Source organism: Rana temporaria, chromosome 13, assembly GCF_905171775.1.
Source record: "Rana temporaria chromosome 13, aRanTem1.1, whole genome shotgun sequence".
NCBI lineage: Eukaryota > Metazoa > Chordata > Amphibia > Anura > Ranidae > Rana > Rana temporaria.
The window spans coordinates 40357315-40380806 of record NC_053501.1 but is presented as its reverse complement, the minus strand read 5'-3'; the positions used below and the strand labels follow the sequence as shown (position 1 = coordinate 40380806).

The 23492-nt window shown below is 44.2% G+C and overlaps 1 protein-coding gene across 1 annotated transcript in view; it reads right to left on the bottom strand.

Annotated features, from left to right (window-relative positions):
* The window catches only part of KIAA0586 (KIAA0586 ortholog), a 198372-nt gene that overhangs the window by 63397 nt on the left and 111483 nt on the right, over positions 1-23492 (bottom strand).

Here is a 23492-nt window from a genome sequence, read left to right as displayed (position 1 = left end):
TATATGTTTTTTTTTAGCAGACACCATAGGGAATAAAATGGTGGTCATTGCAACTTTTTATCTTGCACAGTATTCGTGTAATAATTTTTCAAACACCATTTTTTTTTTAAAACCTGAATCAATTTGACCTTGCAACTAGATTCAGGATTCAAATAGATTTTTTCCCCAGCCCTACTCATGGGTGGCAAGGTTAGAGGGGGCAGCACCAAACCTCATAACTTACATAGCGTCATACATTACTGCGTTACTGCGTACACTTTTTTAAGCACATTTGTATCCATTGGTTTTCTAGAGATCCTGCCAGTAATAGCGTTTGCTGAAGTGGGCTAAAGTGCTTAAAGTTTTCCTCTGCAATTATCAGCTGTCATGTGCTCCTTTTCAATGGGACTACAGCAGGGGTGCCCAACCTTTTGAAGAGCGAGGGCCACTTAAGCAACTTGGTAACTAGTCAGGGGCCACAATGAGCAGAGCAGGCGGATGACCGGTCACGACTACTCTATAGGCCTCTCAATCCACCCAGATGAAAGGGGACAAACTCCTTTCTGTTTTTCGGATTGGAGGTGGGCGGGCGTAAACGTACACCTGTCGCTTTATAGAGGTGAATTGTGGGCCACATTTGGTCGGGCTGATCGTGTGAAAAGAGCCCAAGACTGCTTTCTCATTGATGTGCTGCGGTTTACCCACACTGCGGGTGCAGCGTAGTGCACCTGTGTCTATCCTGCGGGTTAGCTGAACTTTGCCATCGGCTCCACATGTGCAAAAGCCGGCGCTGTAGAGGAATCATCGGCTTATGGGGTTCTGCTCCGCAGCCGCTTTCTTCCTCTACCACCAGCTTCATTCACAACATGGATGCTGTGGTATGGCGGGTCGGCAACCTGCGATCTGGGCATGTCAACCCACCATTCCAGAGCAGGAGGTTGCGGGCCACATCAGAGGGCTCCCCGGGCCACTGGTTGGCCACCCCTGGACTACAGTAAAAAAAAAAAGCTCTGTGCACCCCTCCTTCAGCACCCCCTCTTGAGTTTGACAGTGGCTTACTGCTCTGCTCATCCTTCAGTTTCAAAAGCTAGTGAAAGGCCCCACAGAAATGACAGTGCCAAGGTACTTTCCTACATTAGACCATAGACTGCAGAAGGCTATGTGAGACATGAAATCCCAATACCCTGTCTACAGGGCTGATGCAAGGATTTTTGACACCCTAGGCAAAACCTAATTTTGCCACCCCCTTGGCTCCACCCCTGACCACACCCCCTTTGCCCTGACCATGTATACCTCACCTTTTTTAATGAAGCGCCTATGGAATGCAGCCCACTAGCGCCTATCAAAAGCAATTGCGGCCTCACCAGCGCCCATCAAATGCATCTTTACCAGCGCCCATCAAATGCATCTTTACCAGTGCCCATCAATGAATGTTTGCTTGCTTCCATGCATTTGGGAGTCGGGAAAAAAAGACACAGTCCTCCCCCATGTCTGCGCCTCTGACACTACGTGCGAACGTAGCGGTGGCTGCCTGCGAATTCTGAGAAATAGTTGTTTGCTGCAGAGAGAAGAGAGTAGGAACACCAGTGGCCGGGCGCCCTAGGCAGCAGTGAGCCCTAGGCAGCTGCCTAGTTTGCCTAGTGGTAGCACCGGCCCTGCCTGCCTATATCATACCAAGGAACCGTGAACCACTTATTGGAAGGGGCTTTAGGGGGAAGGAGAGACACATACAGTGCAATTTTGAAAATTGAAATTGTAATTTATATATATATATATATATATATATATATATATATATATATATATATATATATATATATATACATACACACACACACACACACACACAGTACAGACCAAAAGTTTGGACACACCTTCTCATTCAAAGAGTTTTCTTTATTTTCATGACTATGAAAATTGTAGATTCACACTGAAGGCATCAAAACTATGAATTAACACATGTGGAATTATACATAACAAAAAAGTGTGAAACAACAGAAAATACATTTCATATTCTAGGTTCTTCAAAGTAGCCACCTTTTGCAGCAGACACATCTCTAGAACTGGTAAGAGGAGACTGTGTGAATCAGGCCTTCATGGTAGAATATCTGCTAGGAAACCACTGCTAAAGAAAAGCAACAAGCAGAAGAGAATTGTTTGGGCTAAAGAACACAAGGAATGGACATTGAACCAGTGGAAATCTGTGCTTTGGTCTGATGAGTCCAAACTTGAGATCTTTGGTTCCAACCCCCGTGTCTTTGTGTGACGCAGAAAAGGTGAACGGATGGACTCTACATGCCTGGTTCCCACCGTGAAGCATGGAGGAGGAGGTGTGATGGTGTGGGGGTGCTTTGCTGGTGACACTGTTGGGGATTTATTCAAAATTGAAGGCATACTGAACCAGCATGGCTACCACAGCATCTTGCAGCGGCATGCTATTCCATCCATCAGGACAATGACCCCAAACACACCTCCAGGCTGTGTAAGGGCTATTTGACCAAGAAGGAGAGTGATGGGGTGCTGCGCCAGGTGACTACCTCTTGAAGCTCATCAAGAGAATGTCATGAAAATAAAGAAAACTCTTTGAATGAGAAGGTGTGTCCAAACGTTTGGTCTGTACTGTATATGTATGTATGTATGTATGTATGTATGTATGTATGTATGTATATATATATATATATATATATATATATATATTAGGGCAACTCCAGTTTCATGCAAAAAAATAAATAAAAAATCTCAGATAAGGCGGCAGAAAAAAAAAGTGGAGAAATCAAGATGAATATTTCAGCAAAAGCTGTTATTTTATCATTTGACTGGCTATTCATTTTTATCTTGTTCGTTTCAGAGAAAATCATTCTGCAAGTAAAAAAAAAAATCCAGACCATGCACTAAATATTTCAGACCTGGTGCTCAGATCGATCAGTCCTGCTCTGATCTATGAGTGTCCTTCACTTCGGGCCAGCAGGAAATACAGCTAGATCCAAGAATAAAAAGTAGAAATTCGCAGAGCATGAATCTTTATGTGGGTCCTAGAGAAGAATCACTGAGCAATTGTATCATTTCACTGCCATCTTCTATTGGCACTTCTAGCTGTACAATGACAAGAAAACTTACCTTCAGTTCTAGGCTTGTTTATTATGTGTTGAGGGTATCTAGATGTGTGTTTTACATATAGGAGTTCAGCTTGACCTTGCAATACAAATGTGTGGCGCAAGTTTGGTACAAAAAAAAAAAAATGTACCATACTATACTTTTCTTGTACAACATGGGAAAGTATTTAGTGTGGATGATCAATACAGGGGAAAGGATAGATCTCCTCTTGTGTGCTAGGAAGGTGGGGAGGTTAAGGCGAGAAGGAGTGGACAGGATATGCTTTCATGTCTGTGATGTTCTACAGCTGCACATCCACCATACTGACAGCCTGGAACAGAACTAGTCATTGTTAATATACGGACTTTGTTTATATCTGGGAAAGATGAAAAAGGCACCTTAGGGTGATCAGTCTTTAAAAAAAAAAAAAGTGCACACTGCTTCACTGTTCATTGATTTTTGGAAAGCCTGGCCATTTCCCTCTTTCTGTCATTTAGCTACCAAAAGGCCATTAACGCAAAATCGCAAGAAGGTTTATATAAAAAAGCAGCTAGCAAAAATGTACAGACGGACATATAGATATATTAAAACCAAGGATTAGCATAGCATTCTGAAGTTATTGTTTACACTAATTCTTATAGACAACGGCAAGCTAAAAAGTTAAAAGTGAGAGTAACAAAACTGCCAAAAGCCAGATGCTTCTACATGCTTCAGGCACTGGGAGCTGGACACAAAGGGGTTTACATAGCTTATAAGGGAAATGTACAGGGAAGACTTGACTCATGCAGACGGACATCTATAGACTGCAATATAAGTCTAGAAGTCTTCTAACATAACATGCCCATCATAGGCGTGCGCAAGGGGTGTGCCTGGGCACACCCTAATCCTGGGGTTGGCAACCTGTCAATCACGACCCACCTGTCTATTGTAGGTAGATGACAGGTAAACCACAAACCTTCCTTACCAACCGCCAGAACCTGGACAGGAGGGGCGGCGAGGTTGGTATTTAGTAGAACCGGCTTCTCCTTCTCTCCCTCTCGCCAACATTCTGCTGTCACGAGAGGAAAATACAGGGATCAGTACCAATATGTGCCACTCCTCCTGTCCCTATTCCTCCTCTTTTTGCTGCCCAGGTCCCCGTGTGCTCCCTTGCACCCCTCCTTCCCCCATTATTTCAGGATAGAGAGAGAGTGGAGTGTTGGAACTTAGAGGTGCACACCCTAATGCCATAGGCTGCGCACACCAATGATGCCCATCTTTTTTGCCCATGTCCCACGAGCCGTGTAGAGCAAACCATACAAGTGAATTGCTGTATGCGTTTGCACAGGTGTAATTTCAGATGGTTTCTGTATCAGGGTTTGCCCACACATTTTTTTAAGGCGCATTTCCCAGTTTAAAGAATTATGCTGTATGAGCATGCTCAGATAAACACTGATGCAGAAGCCATCAGCGGTTACACAAATATGGCCACGTACGGCAATTCAATAGTATTCGGGAGCTGTAAGTAGCGCCTGCAGCTCCCCGGGCGCAGGACTGCATACAGCAATTCACTTGTATGGTTGGCTCTACACGGCACCTGCTGGTTGTCAGACATGGGAAAGATAGGTAGGTTACGTTAGAAGACTTACAGACTTATATTGTAGTCTATAGATGTTCGTCTGCATGAGGCCTAAGTCTTCCCTGTACATTTTATGTTTAAAGACTTCTTCAGCCTTCGCAGCTGTACACATTAGACCATAAAGTTTACCCAAAAGGAAAACTTTTTTGGGATAGAGTACGGAATGGTTAGCAACCCTTTCAAGTTTGTATTATGCCGCGTACACACGATCATTCCATCCGATGAGAACGGTCTGATGGACCGTTTTCATAGGTTAACCGATAAAGCTGACTGATGGTCAGTCGTGCCTAAACACCATCGGTTAAAAAAACGATCGTGTCAGAACGTGATGACGTAAAACACGACGACGTGCTGAAAAAAACGAAGTTCAATGCTTCCAAGCATGCGTCAACTTGATTCTGAGCATGCGTGGATTTTTAACCGATGGTCGTGCCTACTAACGATCGTTTTTTTTCTATCGGTTAGGTATCCATCGGGTTAAATTTAAAACAAGATTGCTTTTTTTTAACCTATGGATAAATAACCTATGGGGCCCACACACGATCGGTTTGGTCAGATGAAAACGGTCCATCAGACCGTTCTCATCGGTTTGACCCATCGTGTGTACGCGGCATTACTTTCTGGGTCCCTGCTGGGGAGACTTGCATGTGTCCTTATGATTATTGCCACCAAGACCAAAAGTAAGGGAAAACCCAACATTTGGAATTGCATTGGTACAGGAATGGAGGGAAAATTGTCCAATAAGGACACTTGTTGCAGTAGCAACTGTCTATTCAAAGATTTTCCCTACTTTGGAGAGTTTTCCCTTTACTTTCTGATGTATCTATGGGACAGTAAAGGGAAAACTCTCCATTAGGACATAGTTGGGTTCTAGCCCTTCCCTACTTTATCGAAGAAAAAAGTTTGGCTTCAAATAGAACTAAACCAGTGGGAGTTGGATGAAATCATTCATAGCCTAGTGAACTGCAGGAAATGGGATTGCCCCTGTTCTGGCGAGCTGTTTCCTACCATCGATATGGTTCCCTCCAGAGTGTGCAGGCGCAATTCGAGCCGGAACAGCTGTTCATCAGCTGTAGACCCGCTTGCTCCCGATGGCCGATTATACACTCTATAGTACACGCTGCTCTACACAGCAAGGGCTAGCAAGAGGCGGATGTGATATTGACCAGTGGTTTTTTGATTGGTTATCCACGCCGCTCTTTACAGCAAGGGGGGGGGGATGTGATACTGAGCAGTCCTTTTTTGGGGGATGTTTTTTCTCAATAAAATAGACGTCTCACATCCGCCCTTTGCTGTATAGAGCGGCGTGGATAACCAATCAAAAAAGCACTGCTCAATATCACATCCGCCCCTTGCTGTGTAGAGTGGCGTGTACTATAGCTGACAATCAGCTGTTGAGGCTCATAGATTTCCGTGGCCGCCTACTGCACCTGCGCAGTCGAGGCAGGAACCATATCGATGGAGGAACAAGCTCGACAAGACACCGGTTTCCAACAAACTGGAATCAGAGGGTCCAGACCTTAAAGGGGTTGTAAAGGACTCTCCCAAGGGGGGTTAGCTTGTGGGCACACTCCCATGATACAGTCGGCGGCCAAGTGTATCACTCGGCCCCACCGCCCAGAGCGACGCGTCATTGATTAGATTGACAGCAGCGGCAGCCAATTGCTGTGCTGCTATCAATCTCCAATGAAGAGCCGAGAACAGCTGAGAAGACAGGGGCGAGTAGCCAGCGGGTTCACAACGCAGGACTTTCGTTGGCTCGGGTAAGTAAACGGGGGGGGGCGGGGGGCTTGTAAGCATCGGATGTTTATTCACCTTAAATGCATAGGATGCATTAAGGTGAAAAAACTTAAAGCTTTACAACCCCTTTAAATAATCTTGTCATACGTAAGGTACAGTACGTACTGTAGGCATAGGGGTTGAGATTCCAAGGTAGGTTGGGAAGTCTTCCGATATGTCAAAAGATAGGGGCATAGTTTTATTTTTGCTGAAAGGCTTGCTTAGGTACAAAATATTACCTGTTAAAGGCAAAGTTCATCTTTTGAATAGAGGACTATGCAGTCAAAAGGCCCCAGTTGCTAAAAAATAACCTGTGCAGTTTTGAAATATATTGCTTCATGTAATTGTCATATCAGTAGGTCATTTGCTGCACCCATATTGTTAGCATTCCTCTGTTCTGCCTAGTTGTTAAGGCGCGTACACACAACCATTTTTAATGTCCTGGAAAAAACGAAGTTTTTCTCGACGTGATTCTTGTCAAGCCTGCCTTGCATACACACGATCGTGAAAATAAAAAAGGTTCTAGCAAAGCGCGGTGACGTATGACGGCACCATAAAGGGGAAGATCCATTCAGATGGCGCCACCCTTTGGGCTGCTTTTGCTGATTTTGTGTAAGTAAAAGTTTGGTCGGAGACGATTCGCGCTTTTCAGTCTGTTACAGCGTGACGAATGTGCTATCTTCGTTACAAACGCTAGTTTTACCAGAACGAGTTCTCTCGTCTCATAACTTGCTTCTGAGCATGCACGTTTTTTTCCCGTCGTTAAAGCCTACACACGACCGTTTTTCACGACGTGAAAAAAGACGAGAAAAATTAGAGCATGTTCTTAATTTTTAATGCCCATTTTTCACGTCGAGAAAAATGCTCTGGAGCCCACACATGATTGTTTTAATGACCATTTTAAAAAATTTAATTTTTCTCGTCATGAAAAACGGTTGTGTGTGCATGGCATTAAAACATAGCATACATTAAGTACTCACCCCATCACAGGAACAAGCACTACCCATTGCTCAATAGCCACGCATGTGTGCTCCCAACTTAAAAACCTGAAGTATAGCCATGGGTTACTGCATATTGTAGTCATACTGCCCACCAGCTTAATGTTACTGTACTGTTAATAAGGGAAAGCACACCTCTGACGCTGTGGCATGAGAAAGTCCACTCTATTCCAATATGAAATAAAACAATTCACACCACAGGCAACAATTTTATCTCTGTATGTTCCTTTATTTAAAAATAATGCTTTTAAAACTGGCCTAAAAGCTTCAGGGAGTCATAAAAGGGTAGAAAAAAAATGTATAATAAGCTAAGTATTTAAAGTGTGGGTAGAAATGCCAAGCTGGCTGGCAATAACACATTATTTTCCTTCATTAAAAAGGAATGTGCGTACAATGATAACGGAACCCATTACAAACGCTTTACTGCCATCTGCTCCCATTTAAGACTATGCTGCAGGAAGCCAGAAAATGCAACCTACGCTTCACTGTGTCCCAAAGACGTAAAACACTTCGTCACCGCACCAAAATTACAGAGTTCAGATATTACTACTGTATGTGATGGCATGTACACAGACTTCTCACTAAAAGTGAAAAAAAGTTTACTTTTTATATATATGTAACTGGAGGACTGGTAAAAAACTGGTCCAGAAATGCGGTAATACATCCATCTCAGAAAGAGCCTACATGGTTCTTCTTCTTCGGTGGTATTGGGCAGAAGCTCAAATAGCTCATGCCACCCGGAACTACAGAGACAGGTGTTTCAGTGGTTGTGGACAACACAGTGATGTACTACATATTTGGTGGCTTTTCCCAAAGCGGACAGTGTTTTGGTCCGGAATTTTTGGCCTTCTTCAAACCCTGTTTCACGTAATAGTACATAAGGATGTGAGATTGGTCCGCCTCCATTACACAATCCAGGGCCTCTTTTCATACTACTAGAAACCGGCTACATATTTGTTTCTGGCTGTGAAACATGTCCAAGACCATTTGAACTTGATGTTGGGTAATTAGAAACTGTCCAACATCCTTAATGGCACACAATCTAAAATGTTTCAAAATATGGGAACTTTGGCTTGCTTATGTCCTACCATCTTTGAACTCTTCTAGCCTGATGCTGCGTACACACGACCGTTTTTCGGGTTCTAAAAAATTACTTTTTTTTTTTATGTCATTAAAAACGATCGTGTGTGGACGATCTAAAAAATGGGCATTAAAAATTTCGAACGTGCTCTATTTTTTCACGACGTTTTTAACCTTGTTTTTAAGGTTGTAAAAAAATGGTCGTGTGTGAGCTTTAACGACGTGAAAAAAACATGCATGCTCAGAAGCAAGTTATGAGACGGGAGCGCTCGTTCTGGTAAAACTAGCGTTCGTAATGGAATAAGCGCATTCATCACGCTGTAACAGACTGAAAAGCGTAAATCATCTTTTACTAACACAAAATCAGCAAAAGCAGCCCCAAAGGTGGCGCCATCCGCAAGGAAATTCCCCTTTATAGTGCTGTCGTACGTGTTGTACGTCACCGCGCTTTGCTAGAGCATTTTTTTTTTTCACGATCGTGTATAGGCAAGGCCGTTTTAATGATCGGGTTGAAAACAACTTTGTTTTTTCTAGACCCTTAAAAACGTAATTTTTTAGAACCCGAAAAACAGTCGTGTGTGTACGTAGCATGAGTGGTCTATAGTCCACTTAAACTTGCCCTCTGGCCTGAGTCTGTAGGGGATGCACCCTGTTGTATCCCACCCCCGGCACCCCTTCGTTTGTACTTTGTCTTCCCTACTCTGACCTCTGCCCTTGACACTTATTCTGGCCTTTTCTAGTCACTTTCATTCCATCACTTTTTACTTTAATTTGCCTCTTTTCAGGCTTTTCTCCACCCCACCCCTCCCATCTTTTCCTATGCAGACATATCTTCTCACTCGGTGGTTCAGGCCACCTATTAGTCCAAGCTCATAAAGGGCCTTCAACCTACATCTTGCTAATAGGTCCGGATAATCTTCTGATGTGAATGTTTGTTCATCTCTCTTGCTAATTGTTTGAAAACTGTATCAGATGCTTTAGCCCATGCATGACTGTTGTGCTACTCAATAAAAACTACAAAATGAATGAAACAAACACAAAAATGTTCATTTTTGTAGTTCTTTAGTTATATTTTTTAATTTAATTAAATAGGCCTGTACATGGCTGCTTGAGCCCCTGCAACCAGGGGTGGACCGACAACTCATGGGGCCCCCAGGCAATAGGAGATTATGGGGCCCCCAGGCAACAGAAGATTATGGGGCCCCCAGGCAACAGAAGATTATGGGGCCCCCAGGCAACAGAAGATTATGGGGCCCCCAAGTATACACATACACACATAGACAAACAATATACACATACATACAGTATACATACACAGTATACACACACACAGAATACACATACATACAAACACTCAAAGATACTGGAGAGGCAGGGCAGCTATAATCTTGGGATTTTTTTTAAAAACACAGATTTTTACATACTGTCTCTGGTTTTACTGAGGCTGGCAACCCTGATGGGGCCCCTAAGGCCCTGTACACACGATCAGTCCAAACTGATGCAATCGGTCTGAAGTTTAGTTTCATCGGTTAACCGATGAAGCTGACTGATGGTCTGATGTGCCTACACACCATCAGTTCAAAAACCGATCGAGTCCAACGCGGTGACGTAAAACACAACGACGTGCTGAAAAATGAAGTTCAATGCTTCCAAGCATGTGTTGACTTGATTCTGAGCATGCCCGGGTTTGGAACCGATGCTTTTGCGTACTAACCATCGGTTTTGACCTATCGGTCAGGCGTCCATCAGTTCAATTTTAAAGCAGGTTCTCCGTTTCTGGACCGAAGGACAACAGACCGATGGGGCCTATACACGGTCGGTTTGGACTGATGAAACTGAACTTCAGTCTGTTTTCATCAGTTTGGACTGATCGTGTGTACAGGGCCTTAGTGGCATGGGGCCCTCGGGCACCCAAATGGTCAGTCTGCCCCTGCCTGCAACATAAATACCAGCGTACTTCCACTGCCGAAAAGCCCAGGTGCTGCGTACACCTGCCCATATACATCATGTTTTTTTGCATACTCCTGTATGCTATAGGAGCACTGGCGTATACCCAAGTACAGCTGCGCAAAGTCATTTGTGTCTATGGGAGGCTGTACCAAGAACCAGGGCTTTCCGGGTGGGAGAAATTCGCTGGAATTTACATTGGACAATCTCAAGCGCCTATGTGCAAGAGGCCTTAATGATTTATATGATAGACTTTTTTCCTAACCCAGACACACATTTATGACTCAGTGACCAAAACAAGTCTCATTTTATTACCCCTTTCTTTCCATAAATAAACTAATATTGCAGCTAACTCCTTCACATCAGCTGAAACCTTGATCAGCATGATGATACTATCAGCTTTGTGGGCATTTCCCATCATTAGTAACTGCAGAGAGTCTACTCATCATCAAACTGTAGATGCAAAGTCTACAGCTGTGGCCAAAAGTTATGAGAATGACACAAATATTAATATTACATTTCACAAAGTCTGCCGATTTAGTGTTTTTAGATCTTTTGGCAGATGTTATTATGGTTAACTGAAGTATAATGAAACGCATTTCATAAGTGTCAAAGGCGTTTATTGACAATTGCATTAAGTTTATACAGAGTCAATATTTGCAGTGTTGACTCTTCTTTTTCAAGACCTCTGCCATTCACCCTGGCATGCTGTCAATCAACTTCTGGGCCACATCCTGACTGATGACAGCCCATTCTTGTACAGGTAGTACCATTCTTTATTCATTTTTGTGTTCTTAGGACAAATTGTGAGTGAGCCCACTCCCTTGGCTGAGAAGCAACCCCACACATGAATGGTCTCAGGATGCTTTAATGTTGGCATGACACAAGAGTGATGAAATGATGAAAATGTATCTAGCAATACACACCAAACTGAGCATGTGCAGCCTGACTCCATAGACTCTTATCAGGAAATTATTATGGGACAGTGAAAGAGGGGAGGATCAGAGAAGACAGAATCAAACAGCCTTTTCACACAAAGCAGAGGATTAACCTCTTAGGTTCCACAGTGAATATAACAAGCATGCTTTCCTGCATATACAGACTGATTTTACTGTTATGGGTTCAGTAACACTGTAAATAAACACCTGGCAGAGATCCTAACACTTTCCAAATTAAAGTACAATATAAAAGGATCATGTAAGACAATATAGACTAGTCTCAAATCTAGTTACTATAGAGTAAACAAACTTCCTTCACTAGCCTTGATTGAGCCAAACGCTCCTTCATGCTACCATTTGTATCTCACACACTTTCTTCCCCCCGACAATGCAGCTCACAGCGGATTGATTTTAGCAGCAAAGGCTATGAAAGAAGGCTAGGTGTGGCCAAGTGCTGATTGACAAGCTACATGTTTGTGAAACAGCAGTGACAATGCTGATAGCCACGCTCCCACAACGTCTTCTCATCTTACTGAAGTGCAAAAAGGCAGTATCTACATAAGAATGGCAATGCTGCTCTGAAATCTGAAATCGTTGCCACCCCTTCACAGGAAATGGCATTAGGCATAACTGGCAAGCTCTACAGCATTTTGTGAGACCTTGCAGGGGGACAGCTGTAAGTGCATATAAGTGCACATATAATAAGTGCACAAGTTTTTTATTGACAGGCCAGAGCTCTACTTTAACTGGTTCCTGCCCGGCCTATGGCAAGATGATGCTGGCGGAACCTCTCCTCTCTCTGGGTGGATGCCCTCCTGGTCACATTGATTGTTGCGCGCCCATCGAGGAATGTCCCTCGGACACAGCTCATCCCCGATCAGGGTAAAGAGTCAATGAAATGTGACCGGCTGTGGCCAAATCACAGCCTATCACAAATGTAAACAAACCGCGGAGCCTCTCGGGAGTACCTGTCTGGAGCCCACCAGGAGTACCTGTCTGGAGCCCACCAGGAGTACCTGTCTGGAGCCCACCAGGAGTACCTGTCTGGAGCCCACCAGGAGTACCTGTCTGGAGCCCACCAGGAGTACCTGTCTGGAGCCCACCAGGAGTACCTGTCTGGAGCCCACCAGGAGTACCTGTCTGGAGCCCACCAGGAGTACCTGTCTGGAGCCCACCAGGAGTACCTGTCTGGAGCCCACCAGGAGTACCTGTCTGGAGCCCACCAGGAGTACCTGTCTGGAGCCCACCAGGAGTACCTGTCTGGAGCCCACCAGGAGTACCTGTCTGGAGCCCACCAGGAGTACCTGTCTGGAGCCCACCAGGAGTACCTGTCTGGAGCCCACCAGGAGTACCTGTCTGGGGCCCACCAGGAGTACCTGTCTGGGGCCCACCAGGAGTACCTGTCTGGGGCCCACCAGGAGTACCTGTCTGGAGCCCACCAGGAGTACCTGTCTGGGGCCCACCAGGAGTACCTGCCTGGAGCCCACCAGGAGTATCTGCCTGGAGCTCATTGGGTGTACCTCTCTGCAGCCCATCAGGAGTACCTGACTGCAGCCCATCAGGAGTACCTGACTGCAGCCCATCAGGAGTACCTGACTGCAGCCCATCAGGAGTACCTGACTGCAGCCCATCAGGAGTACCTGACTGCAGCCCATCGGGAGTACCTGACTGCAGCCCATCGGGAGTACCTGACTGCAGCCCATCGGGAGTACCTGACTGCAGCCCATCAGGAGTACCTGACTGCAGCCCATCGGGAGTACCTGACTGCAGCCCATCGGGAGTACCTGACTGCAGCCCATCGGGAGTACCTGACTGCAGCCCATCGGGAGTACCTGACTGCAGCCCATCGGGAGTACCTGACTGCAGCCCATCGGGAGTACCTGACTGCAGCCCATCACATTCACACAGACTAAATAATATATACTAATTTGGGTTCTTTTTTACCAAAGATGTGCGGTATAAATTTTGGCCCAAGTTTATGAACACAAATTACTTATTTGCACAATTTTATAATAGAAACCAAAAAATAAAAAAAATAAGTGTTTTTTTTCTAAACTTTCTCTTTTTTTGCTTATATCACAAAAAATAAAAACCCAGTGGTGATTAAATACCATCAACAGAAAGCTCTATTTGTATTTTTTTTGTTTGGGTACAGTGTAGCATGATCGCGCAATTGTCATTAAAAGTGTGAGAGCACTGAAAGCTGAAAATTAGTCTGGGCAGGAAAAGGGTAAAAGTGCCCAGTATTGAAGTGGTTAAAGCGGAGCTCAACCCTAAAGTGGAACTTCCGCTCATCGGATTCCTCCCCCCCTCCGGTGCCACAATTGGCACCTTTTCAGGGGGACAGGATACCTGTCGAAGACAGGTATCCTTTCCCACTTCCGGGAGTCCGGCCGCGACGTCACTGCGGAGCTCCCTCCTCCTCCCCTGGCCGCCGGGCTAATAGGAGAGAGGAGCGGGGCCTCGCGCATGTGCATTAGGGTTCCCGGCGTGAAGCCGAAAGGCTCCACTGCCAGGTTCCCTTACCCGCAATGGCGACGGCAGCACCCAACAGCTGATGGGAAACACAGCTGCGATGCCAACATCGAGGGACACCAGGACAGGTAAGTCTCCATTTATTAAAAGCCAGCAGCTGCAGTATGTGTAGCTGCTAGCTTTTAATATTTTTTTTTTTTTGCCCAGAACACTCCTTTAAGCTAAAAAAAAAAAAATCAATAATAAAAACATTTAGGTAGATTCACAAAGAGTTAGGCCGGCTTATCTACAGATAAGCCGACCTAACTCTGAATCTAAGCCGACCTATGTTTAAGTGTATTCTCTAACAGAGATACACTTTAACATATCTAAGATAGGACGGCTTGCGCCGTCCTATCTTAGATTGCAATGTTCTGGCTTACCGCTAGGTGGCGCTTACATTGCGGCCGGCCTAGATTATGTAAATGAGGGGCCTACACCGTCGAGTTACGTCGTTTCCGTAAGGGATAGGCCGCCTAAATTTAGAGCTATGCTCTAGTGGACTAACTATTGTTAAGTTTGGCCGCCGTTCCCGCTGCGAGGTTCGAATTTTTAGCATCGTTTGCGTAAGTCGTCTGCGAATCGGGAGTTACGTCGTTTACGTCCGCGTCGAAATCAATAGGGCCGTACGGCGTACTTAGCCGCAATGCGCCCTGGGAAATGTAGTCGCCCGGCGCATGCGCAGTACGCAAAAACGTCGAAAAACTTGAGGTCAAGCCTCATTTCCATAGTACACGCCCCCAAACAAGTCATTTGAATTAGGCGCGCTTACGCCCGCTCGTTTTAGGCTACGCCGCCGAAAATTAACAGGTAAGTGGTTTGAGAATCACTAATAGCCGAAATAATTTACGGCGGTGTTGCCTAAAAAGATTAGGCTAGGCCGTCCTAATTTTAGGTCATTTTGTGTGAATCTACCCAATTTTTTTTTTGTAGTTGGGCTTTATTGCTTCATCAGCAAATTTAAATAGCTTTTGGAAAGTAAGAAAAAAATACAGCAAAACTGTTCTTTTCTTGCACGCCACAGGCAGTTTGCTCAATAAAGAAAATGACAGGCGGCTGTAAAGCCAAACAAACAGTTTCCACTTGTCAAAATCAGCAGATGAAGAACTCAGTCAGGAGGCCGCATTGTAGCTCACTGACCTGCACATACAAACTGCGCTGTGTGCTTAACCACAGAATGAGCACTTCGATGGTCAGGCCCCCGTCTCCCACTCTCCCCACAGCCAAAAAAACCTTCCATTAAAACTTGAAAAGTAAGCCTTACAGAGGCTTATTGACTTTGTTCCAGCTAAACCCAGTGGGAAACCAAAAGGGACAATGATTTGCCGAAGCCGGCAGCCAGGAACAAGAATGTCTTATTTCAGCCATTCGGTCCAGACTAAGCACTGCCGAGCCAGCTACTTACAGCAGGGAAGGCATTGAAGCAATCACCACTGGGTCAAAATAAAAGACAGAGCCTTTTCTGTTCCTGTCAGCCCAAATGTACAAGAATTCCTCATTATTCCTAATTGTTGTGTGCATACGATTTATGAAATCTTAGAGTTAATGTTTCCTGTCAATCCTCTGCCCTGTTTCCTACAGTAACAGACTCAATTTGTTCCACTGCTGATAGATATATAGCCTTTCTCAAATGGAGCGTGGACCGGCTTTCCGCACGCATAAGTCCTTAAAAAAAAATGAAAGGTGGTAGAAAATGGCAAGTTACATTTTTTTTAATTTTTCCTAGAACAAGGGAAGATCCACGTGTTCAAAATATGTGTTCCATTAAGTGGCAGGAAAAAAAAGGCTTATAAAGAAGAACTCAGGTCTAATGGAAAAGCAGGACATTATTTTGAATGGGAACAGTTGGAGTTACTAAATGAAGCCAACTAAATATAAAAAAAGCTATAAACAGTACTTCTTTCAAATACATGAATATTTCCCCACGTTTTACCCCTTTAGAGACCTTAGAAATACAGACAAAGGCCTGTTAATCTGCTAGAAATGCACACAGCTTTTAAAGGGTTAACTTAACCTTTTGTAGCAGAATTTCATAATCAACAAAAGTCTCTTAGGCCCCGTTCACACCCAAGTGTATTGGAATCGCAGGCAGAATCGCCATTATTTCTTAAAGCGGGAGTTCATCCATAAGAAACATTTTTCAAAAAATCCCCTTAGATGGATGCTCGTTTTGTCTAGGGGAATCGGCTAGTTGTTTTAAAATATGAGCAGTACTTACCCGTTTTCGAGATGCATCTTCTTCCGTCGCTTCCGGGTATGGGTCTTCGGGAGCGGGCGTTCCTTCTTGATTGACAGTCTTCCGAGAGGCTTCCGACGGTCGCATCCATCGCGTCACTAGTAGCCGAAAGAAGCCGCACCGACGTTCGGCTTCTTTCGGAAAATCGTGACGCGATGGATGCGACCGTCGGAAGCCTCTCGGAAGACGGTCAATCAAAATAGGAATGCCCAGTCCTGCAGCCCATACCCGGAAGCGACGGAGAAGATGCATCTCGTACACGGTAAGTACAGCTCATATTTTACAACAACTAGCCGATTCCCCTAGACAAAACGAGCATCCATCTAAGGGGAAAAAGTTTTATGTACGGGTGAACCCCCGCTTTAACCGCTTGCCTACTGGGCACTTTAACCCACTTCCTGCCCAGTCCAACTGTGAATGACAAAATTTCTATATTTTTTTTTCCACAAAAATAGAGCTTTCTTTTGATGGTATTTGATAACCACTGGTTTTTCTTTTGCTAAACAAATGAAAAAAAGATAAAAAAAATATATATATTTTTTTTTAAGATTGTTATACAATTTTGCAAACAGGTACATTTTTCTCCTTTACTGATGTGCCCTGATAGGAACTGATGAGATGGCACTGGTGGACACTTACAGGGCCGTCTTTAATATGGTTTGGGCCCTGTGCAAACATTTTTTTTGGGCCCCCCCTCCAGCTTATTTTGGGCCTGGCTGGTTCACATGCATGTGTTTTGGCAGCCCTCATTTGTGCAGGCACAGCAGCCCATTGATTTGAATGGGCTGCCATGCCTTTGTATATATAAAAAATAAAAGAAATAAAGAAATATATAAAAAAAGTTTTTTTTATATAAAAAAAAGGGGGGTTGTGATCCGGGGCCCTGGGGACCTCCAGACATCTAAAAACAAATTGGCCCTTTAATAAAAAATAAAATAAAAATATATTAAAAAAATATTTTTTTTTTATTTAAAAATAAATAAAAAAAGGGGGGTTGCCATCTGGGGTCCTCCGGGCCCCTGGGGACTCCTAAAAAAAAAAAATTGGCCCTTTAATAAAAATATATTAAAAATATATTTTTTTTTTCAAAGGGGGTTGCTTTGGGCCCCCAACAGTGACAGGGCCCTGGGCAGCTGCCCTTGTTTGTCCTATGGTAAAGACGGCCCTGGACACTTATGAGGAGACACTGATGAGGCTGCACTTATATGTGGGAACCAATAGGCAGCACTGATGGGAACTGATAGGTGGCAATGATGGGCAGTGTTGATCCTTCACTGATCATCAGGACACTGATGATCAGTGCCCCGATTATCAGTGTAGATGTCCCCTCTTTCACACTTATCGGTGACAGCGGGGGAAGGAAGGAAAGAATGCCGATAACCGCGAGATGTGTTTACATCGTGACCACATGGTAAAGAGCTGCTGCAATTGGCTCTTTGCCCCAATCTGTGATCAGCTGTATCTGAAGGACACAGGGAGCATAGAGCTCACCCAGTGTGTGCTACAGCAGGCGCAGTTCTGGGAGGATGTCAATAGCCTCCCTCTCAGAACAGGACGATCACGCTGTAGCCGTCATTCGGCTATAGCGCAGTTGGCAATTGGTTATTGGCACCCCCAAACACTGATTTTGCCACGATTGTCATGCAACAAAATGCACAAAAATCACTGCAAAACATGCAATGTCAAATGTGCCTGGCAAAAAATTGGTACAGTACATATTCTTCTTTGGCGTGTATTTGTAGTGGTGGGAGGTCTATTCAAAATAAATGGCTCTCCAAAAAATAAAAATAAAACAGCATCGCTTAGTGTCGCTCAGGTGTGAAGGAGGTCCAATTGTCCTTTCTGCCTGGGCCATCCCAGATCACTTCACACTTGCCCAACTCCTTGGCCAGAGTGAATCTGCATCCTGCTCAGCACATTTGTCAATGTACTGTTAGCCAGCATTGTGAACCAATGTTATTTGAATGGCAATCGGTCCAATATGGTTGGTATCCAAAAGCACCCATAACACTTGTTCATTAAAGCATCTATACATGGGAATATGAAAAAATGTGTGCATTTTCTACTGTCTTTATTTATAACACTGAAGATACCTGTGTTACAACTATGCTTTCCCCTAAATACAGAATTACCAATATGAATTTAGAACGGAACTAGTGTAGTAATCCACAGTAAATTTCAACCTTACTTTCCTTTTTTACATGCGGCTAATAAAATAATTTGTTTTTATGGTTCCTTGAGACAACTGCACCTACTCTGTTCTAAACTCTGTTCTTCCTCCTTATTCCACTGTGTCATTGGAAACACCAACAGTCGATCGAGATCCGGAATTCAACAAATATTTTGAACCAATGCCTTTTTGAAAGGCATTTATCATTGAATTCTACCAGATGGCCTTCCAGTCATCATGAGAAGTTGGCAAAGGAGTTGATATAACGGGGGGGGGGGGGGGGGTGTATATGCATTGCACGGTGTCATCGTCACTAAAAAATAGAATTTATTGTTGACAATGAGAGTTTTGGATATTAGGATGTAAAATGCACCATACATAATAAGCCAGCATGGCACATGGAGTGTGGGCGATGTGGAATAGTTACTGTACAGCTTGATATTCAGAGTGAGGAGGCGCGTTATTTAAAAAGGTAATGCATGGCGTAAGGAGTATGATGCTGCAGAATAGGGAATTCCCAGCAGCATTTGACAGTACATAATAGTATACAAGTACAGTTACTTTTTTTCATTTATAGAGTGACTTACAGAAAATAGGAGACCTCCTCATATGAACCCAAACTTGCTTTGAGTCCATGGCAGCGCCCCAGTAGGAATGAGCCATAACTTCAACCCAAACTCAGCAAGCTCGTAATTCTGCGAACAAGCAAACTGGCCAGATCCAGGGGCAGATCCAGGAGCAATTGCCCCTCCCGATAGGTTAGTTGCGAGTGAGTGTGCGGGCGGCGTGGTGGTTGAGCCGGCGGTTGGTTCGGCGTACACGCGACACTGACACAGTCGCACTGACTTTCGAGCGGAGGCGGCTCGGCGGGCGTGTGAAAGAGAGATAGGAAGCTGGCAGGCTCGGTGAGTGGACTGGCCAATCAGCCGGGGGCGGAGCAGAGAGATGATATCTCTCACCACCCGGTGCCCACCCTGCATCCCGGCAGTTCTGCCCTCATTTACTGTGCAGGCAGCAGAGAGATTACATCATCTCTCTACTGCCTGACTCCGGGACACAGGAAATGACAATCCCCGTTCCCCACCTAAGCAGGAAAGTGACAATCCGCAAGGTGTGGCAGGTGACGTGGCAAGTGGACAATCCGCAACTTGTGGCAAGTGGACAGTTCGCAATGTGTGGCAGGTGACGTGGCAAGTGACAATCTGCAACTTATTGCAGGGGGACCATCTGCAACGCGTGGAAGTTGACGTGGCAAGTGACAATCTGCAACTTGTGGCAAGTGAACAATCCACAATTTGTGGCTAGTGGACAATCCGCAATGTGTGGCAGGTGATGTGGCAAGTGGACAATCCACAACTTGTGGCAAGTGGACAATCTGCATCTGGTGGCAGGCGACTGTGGCAAGTGACACACTCGGGGGTCCCACTGATTCTGCATCACGGCGAGTTGAACGATTTCATTTTCTATAACAATGCAATAATAGAAATAATGCGCTACAAACATCCCGACACCATAACAACCATGGTGCCGTGATGATTGAAGCGCCAACACCAGGTATTCCCCAAATAAATTGCCTGCAAAAACATCTTATTTTCTGGCAGTGCCCCTCCTGAGACTAGACTCTGGATCCACCCCTGGTCAGATCTAGTCAGTTTGCATTCCCATAAACAAGGGGACAAGGTGCCGAGTAGGGAGGCACTGGTCAGATCATCCCTGCAAAGCCTTTATGCAGCACACAACTGGGGGAGAAGGCAGCCCTTATCTGTTTGCTTCACTCACTGCAAATATCATTCAATTACTGAATAAGGGTGGGAGAGAAGTGCTAAGAGATATAACTAGCATAGTGCACAGTGGAAAAGCACACCAGATATCTATGCATGTATGCAATACAGTTGCCATGGCCAGTAGCTGTTTGAGGGGTCTTTTAATGCCCGTTTTTTTTTTTTCTATACATAAATAAATGAACTTGTCGCCTTCTATTCCTGGTCAATAGACTGCCAAATTCCTGTGAGGACTGTGTAGCACAGAGCCGAGTATACTTTTTAAAGCAATTTCTTAGACCATTTGCTTCAGTTCTGAGAGGAGCTAAGTGGGGAACGGAGCATGAAAAGAACGTATCAGCGCCATCATTCACAAACAGAAGGGGGGGGGAAGCATGCTTTCACAAGGACAGAGCTCCTGGCACTCACCAGCTAATGCAATGCCAAGTCTGCTAAATACAATTTAGATGAAGGGTATCATTTTTGTTTAATTACATTTTGTGATCTAGGTTGGGTGGGATTGTATTGGGATGAGGGGGTCATTTTTGATTCAGAAGCATTAAATACTCCTGACCTGTGCTTGGTGCTTTACACATATTTAAACAGGCATCTTTAAAGTGGATGTAAACCCTCCATACACCCAGTGAAGTGAACAGCCTCAGATGATACACAGAGATGAACTAAATCTCCCTACATAGGTTTTACATGTATATCTGCTGTCTTCACATTTATTAGAAAGTTCAGTTCATGTTAGGAAATTTTCTCTTCCTGTTTAACACAGAGTGTGATGTCTGGGCATACAGCCAAGATAGCCAATATTGTTGATTGGAGGAAAGGAAACACCCTCTTATCATAGGCAGAGACTCTCAGCGGTGTTTTGTAATAGGGCCACCTCCCAGCTAATCTATTTATAGCAACCTCCCAGGACAGAAATGTCAGGCTGCTTTTATCTGATGTGTCCGAGAATTTGTCAGGAGTCATCAGGCTGATAACAGAGGAACGGGTCAGGAGAGAGCTACGGGACTTAGCTCTTTGAAGAGAGATAACAAAAACACTGCAGTTATATGTGCTCAGCTCAAATTTTATGAATTGATTTTACATCCACTTTAAATATCTGGGTTAGAACATTTTGACCACACCCATCCTTCTCTATGGCATGCTAGGCGTACCACATTATTCTCTCCTTGGAGTGACCAAGGGTGGTGCATATCTTTCACCATCCTAGAAACATCCTTGAGTACCCCACTCTCTTGTGCTGCTTGGTAGCCATGTTAGGGTTGACCGGTGCATCCCAAATATGTTGCTGTGAAACCAATCTCTAGGTGGCTTTGCTGTCCAAAAAAGGAACACTGGTTCAAATCCCAACCATGGCACTACCTGCCTGGAGTTTGCATGTTCTCCCTGTGCCTGCGTGGGTTTCCTCCGGGTACTGCATTTTCCTCCCACACTCCAAAGACATGCTGGTAGGTTAATTGGCTTCGGTCTAAATTGGCCTTAACATATGTATAAATATGAGTTAGGGACCTTAGATTGTAAGCTCCTTGAGGGTAGGGACTGATTTAAATTTACAATGTATATGTAAAGAGCTGTGTAAATTGACAGCGCTATACAAGTACCTGAAATAATAATAATAATCTTACCATATAACATTTATTGAAATAAGTCCTGCTCATCTCGATTTCTAGCATTTTCATTTTCTTTCATATTAATATATTTAAACGTGGCAATGTTATACCCACCAGGCTGGAGCTGACCTTTGGCATTCAAGGTCTGCAGAGGGCATAGAATCAACTTTAAGAGTGAAACTAACTGTAAGCTTAGATGCTTCTAAGATGACAACAGTACTAAATTTCAGGTACCTTGCAGTGTTTGCAGGTAGATGTGTTGGTCTTTAGGTAGATTCTTTATATGGATGGAGACCCTGTTGGATCCTAGCCCAAAACTATACACGGAGCTTTGACTTCATCCAAGTACCCTTGGTACCACAGACGCCCCCCCTTATTAACCTGCAAATGCAACAACTACCGTGTTTCCCCAAAAATAAGCCTGGGTCTTATATTAATTTTGGCAACAAAAGACACAGTAGGGCTTATTTTCGGGGTAGGTCTTAACATGTAATGTGCTGTCTTTTCTCCCCCTCTCTCTCCCTGCTTGACAGGAATCCCCAGTGTAAACGGAGTTAAAATGCTTGTAAAATCCTAACATCCACTCTATTACAGTAGTATATAATGTTTAATGTGTGTGTTTCTGTAATATAATTGTGCCAAATACCTTCGTTCATCGCTTCTGTGACCCGCCGGAGCCCTTTTCCCTGCAATTATATTACAGAAAAACACACATTGTACATTATATACTACTGTAATAGAGTGGATTATAGGATGTTACAAACATTTTAAACTAGGGCTTATTTTCGGGGTAGGGCTTTTATTGCAGCCCTCCTGGAAAATAACGCTAGGTCTTATTTTCGGGGTAGGTCTTATTTTCGGGGAAACACGGTACAACTTTCCACTGAAGTTCTAGAATTTGACAGACAAATGACAGTAGGAGGGGCTTAATCTACAACTAAGTAGATGTTGAGGCTGCACATATACAAGCCTGGATCCAACATGAAAGAGTTAACCTTCAGCACAATGGTACCTTATGCCTCATACACATGGTCGGACTTTCCGAGAGAAAAAAAAAAAGTCAGACAGGCTTTTTTCCCCCTCGGAAAGTCTGGCCGTGTGTCGTCTCCATCTGACTTTTTTTGTCAGAAGTCAGATGGACCTTAGATACAGAATCTGTTCTCTTTCTTTCCGCCGGACTTCCAACGGACTCACAGAGGACTTTTGCACGGTCAAAAGTCAGACCGTGTGTACAAGGCATAAGAAACCTTTGAGATCGGGACAGGTCCACATTAATGATTTGCCTGCAGACTCCAATGGAGGATACATCACACTCTATCCAACATCCTGCAAATTAGAATTTTAGCCCTAAAATCCTCAATGGTCTTTGCAGGCATGTGTTCGCTGTATCCGCCTGCTGTTTGGTATAAATACACCCTTTAGATAAGTGAGAAAGTGTTTCTTATAATTTAATAGTCACCTAGCCAGATCTTAAATTCTTTTTTAAATACAGCAATAAGAAAATGCCATTCAATTCAGCCGATCCACATCATCAATCAAATGAAAAATGGTCGGGACCATTCTTCCACAAACCTCAAATAAAATGAAAATATTCCATTGGCCAAATGTAAAAAGTCACATTATAGAGGCAGTCTCTGTGGGTTTGCCACTATATAAATAATAGGGCATTAAATCACTGAAACCAGCTGGATAAACTGAGCAAAGACTCAAGCGTGCCACAAAGCCCAAAATTAGACATAAATTGTACCAAAGTCT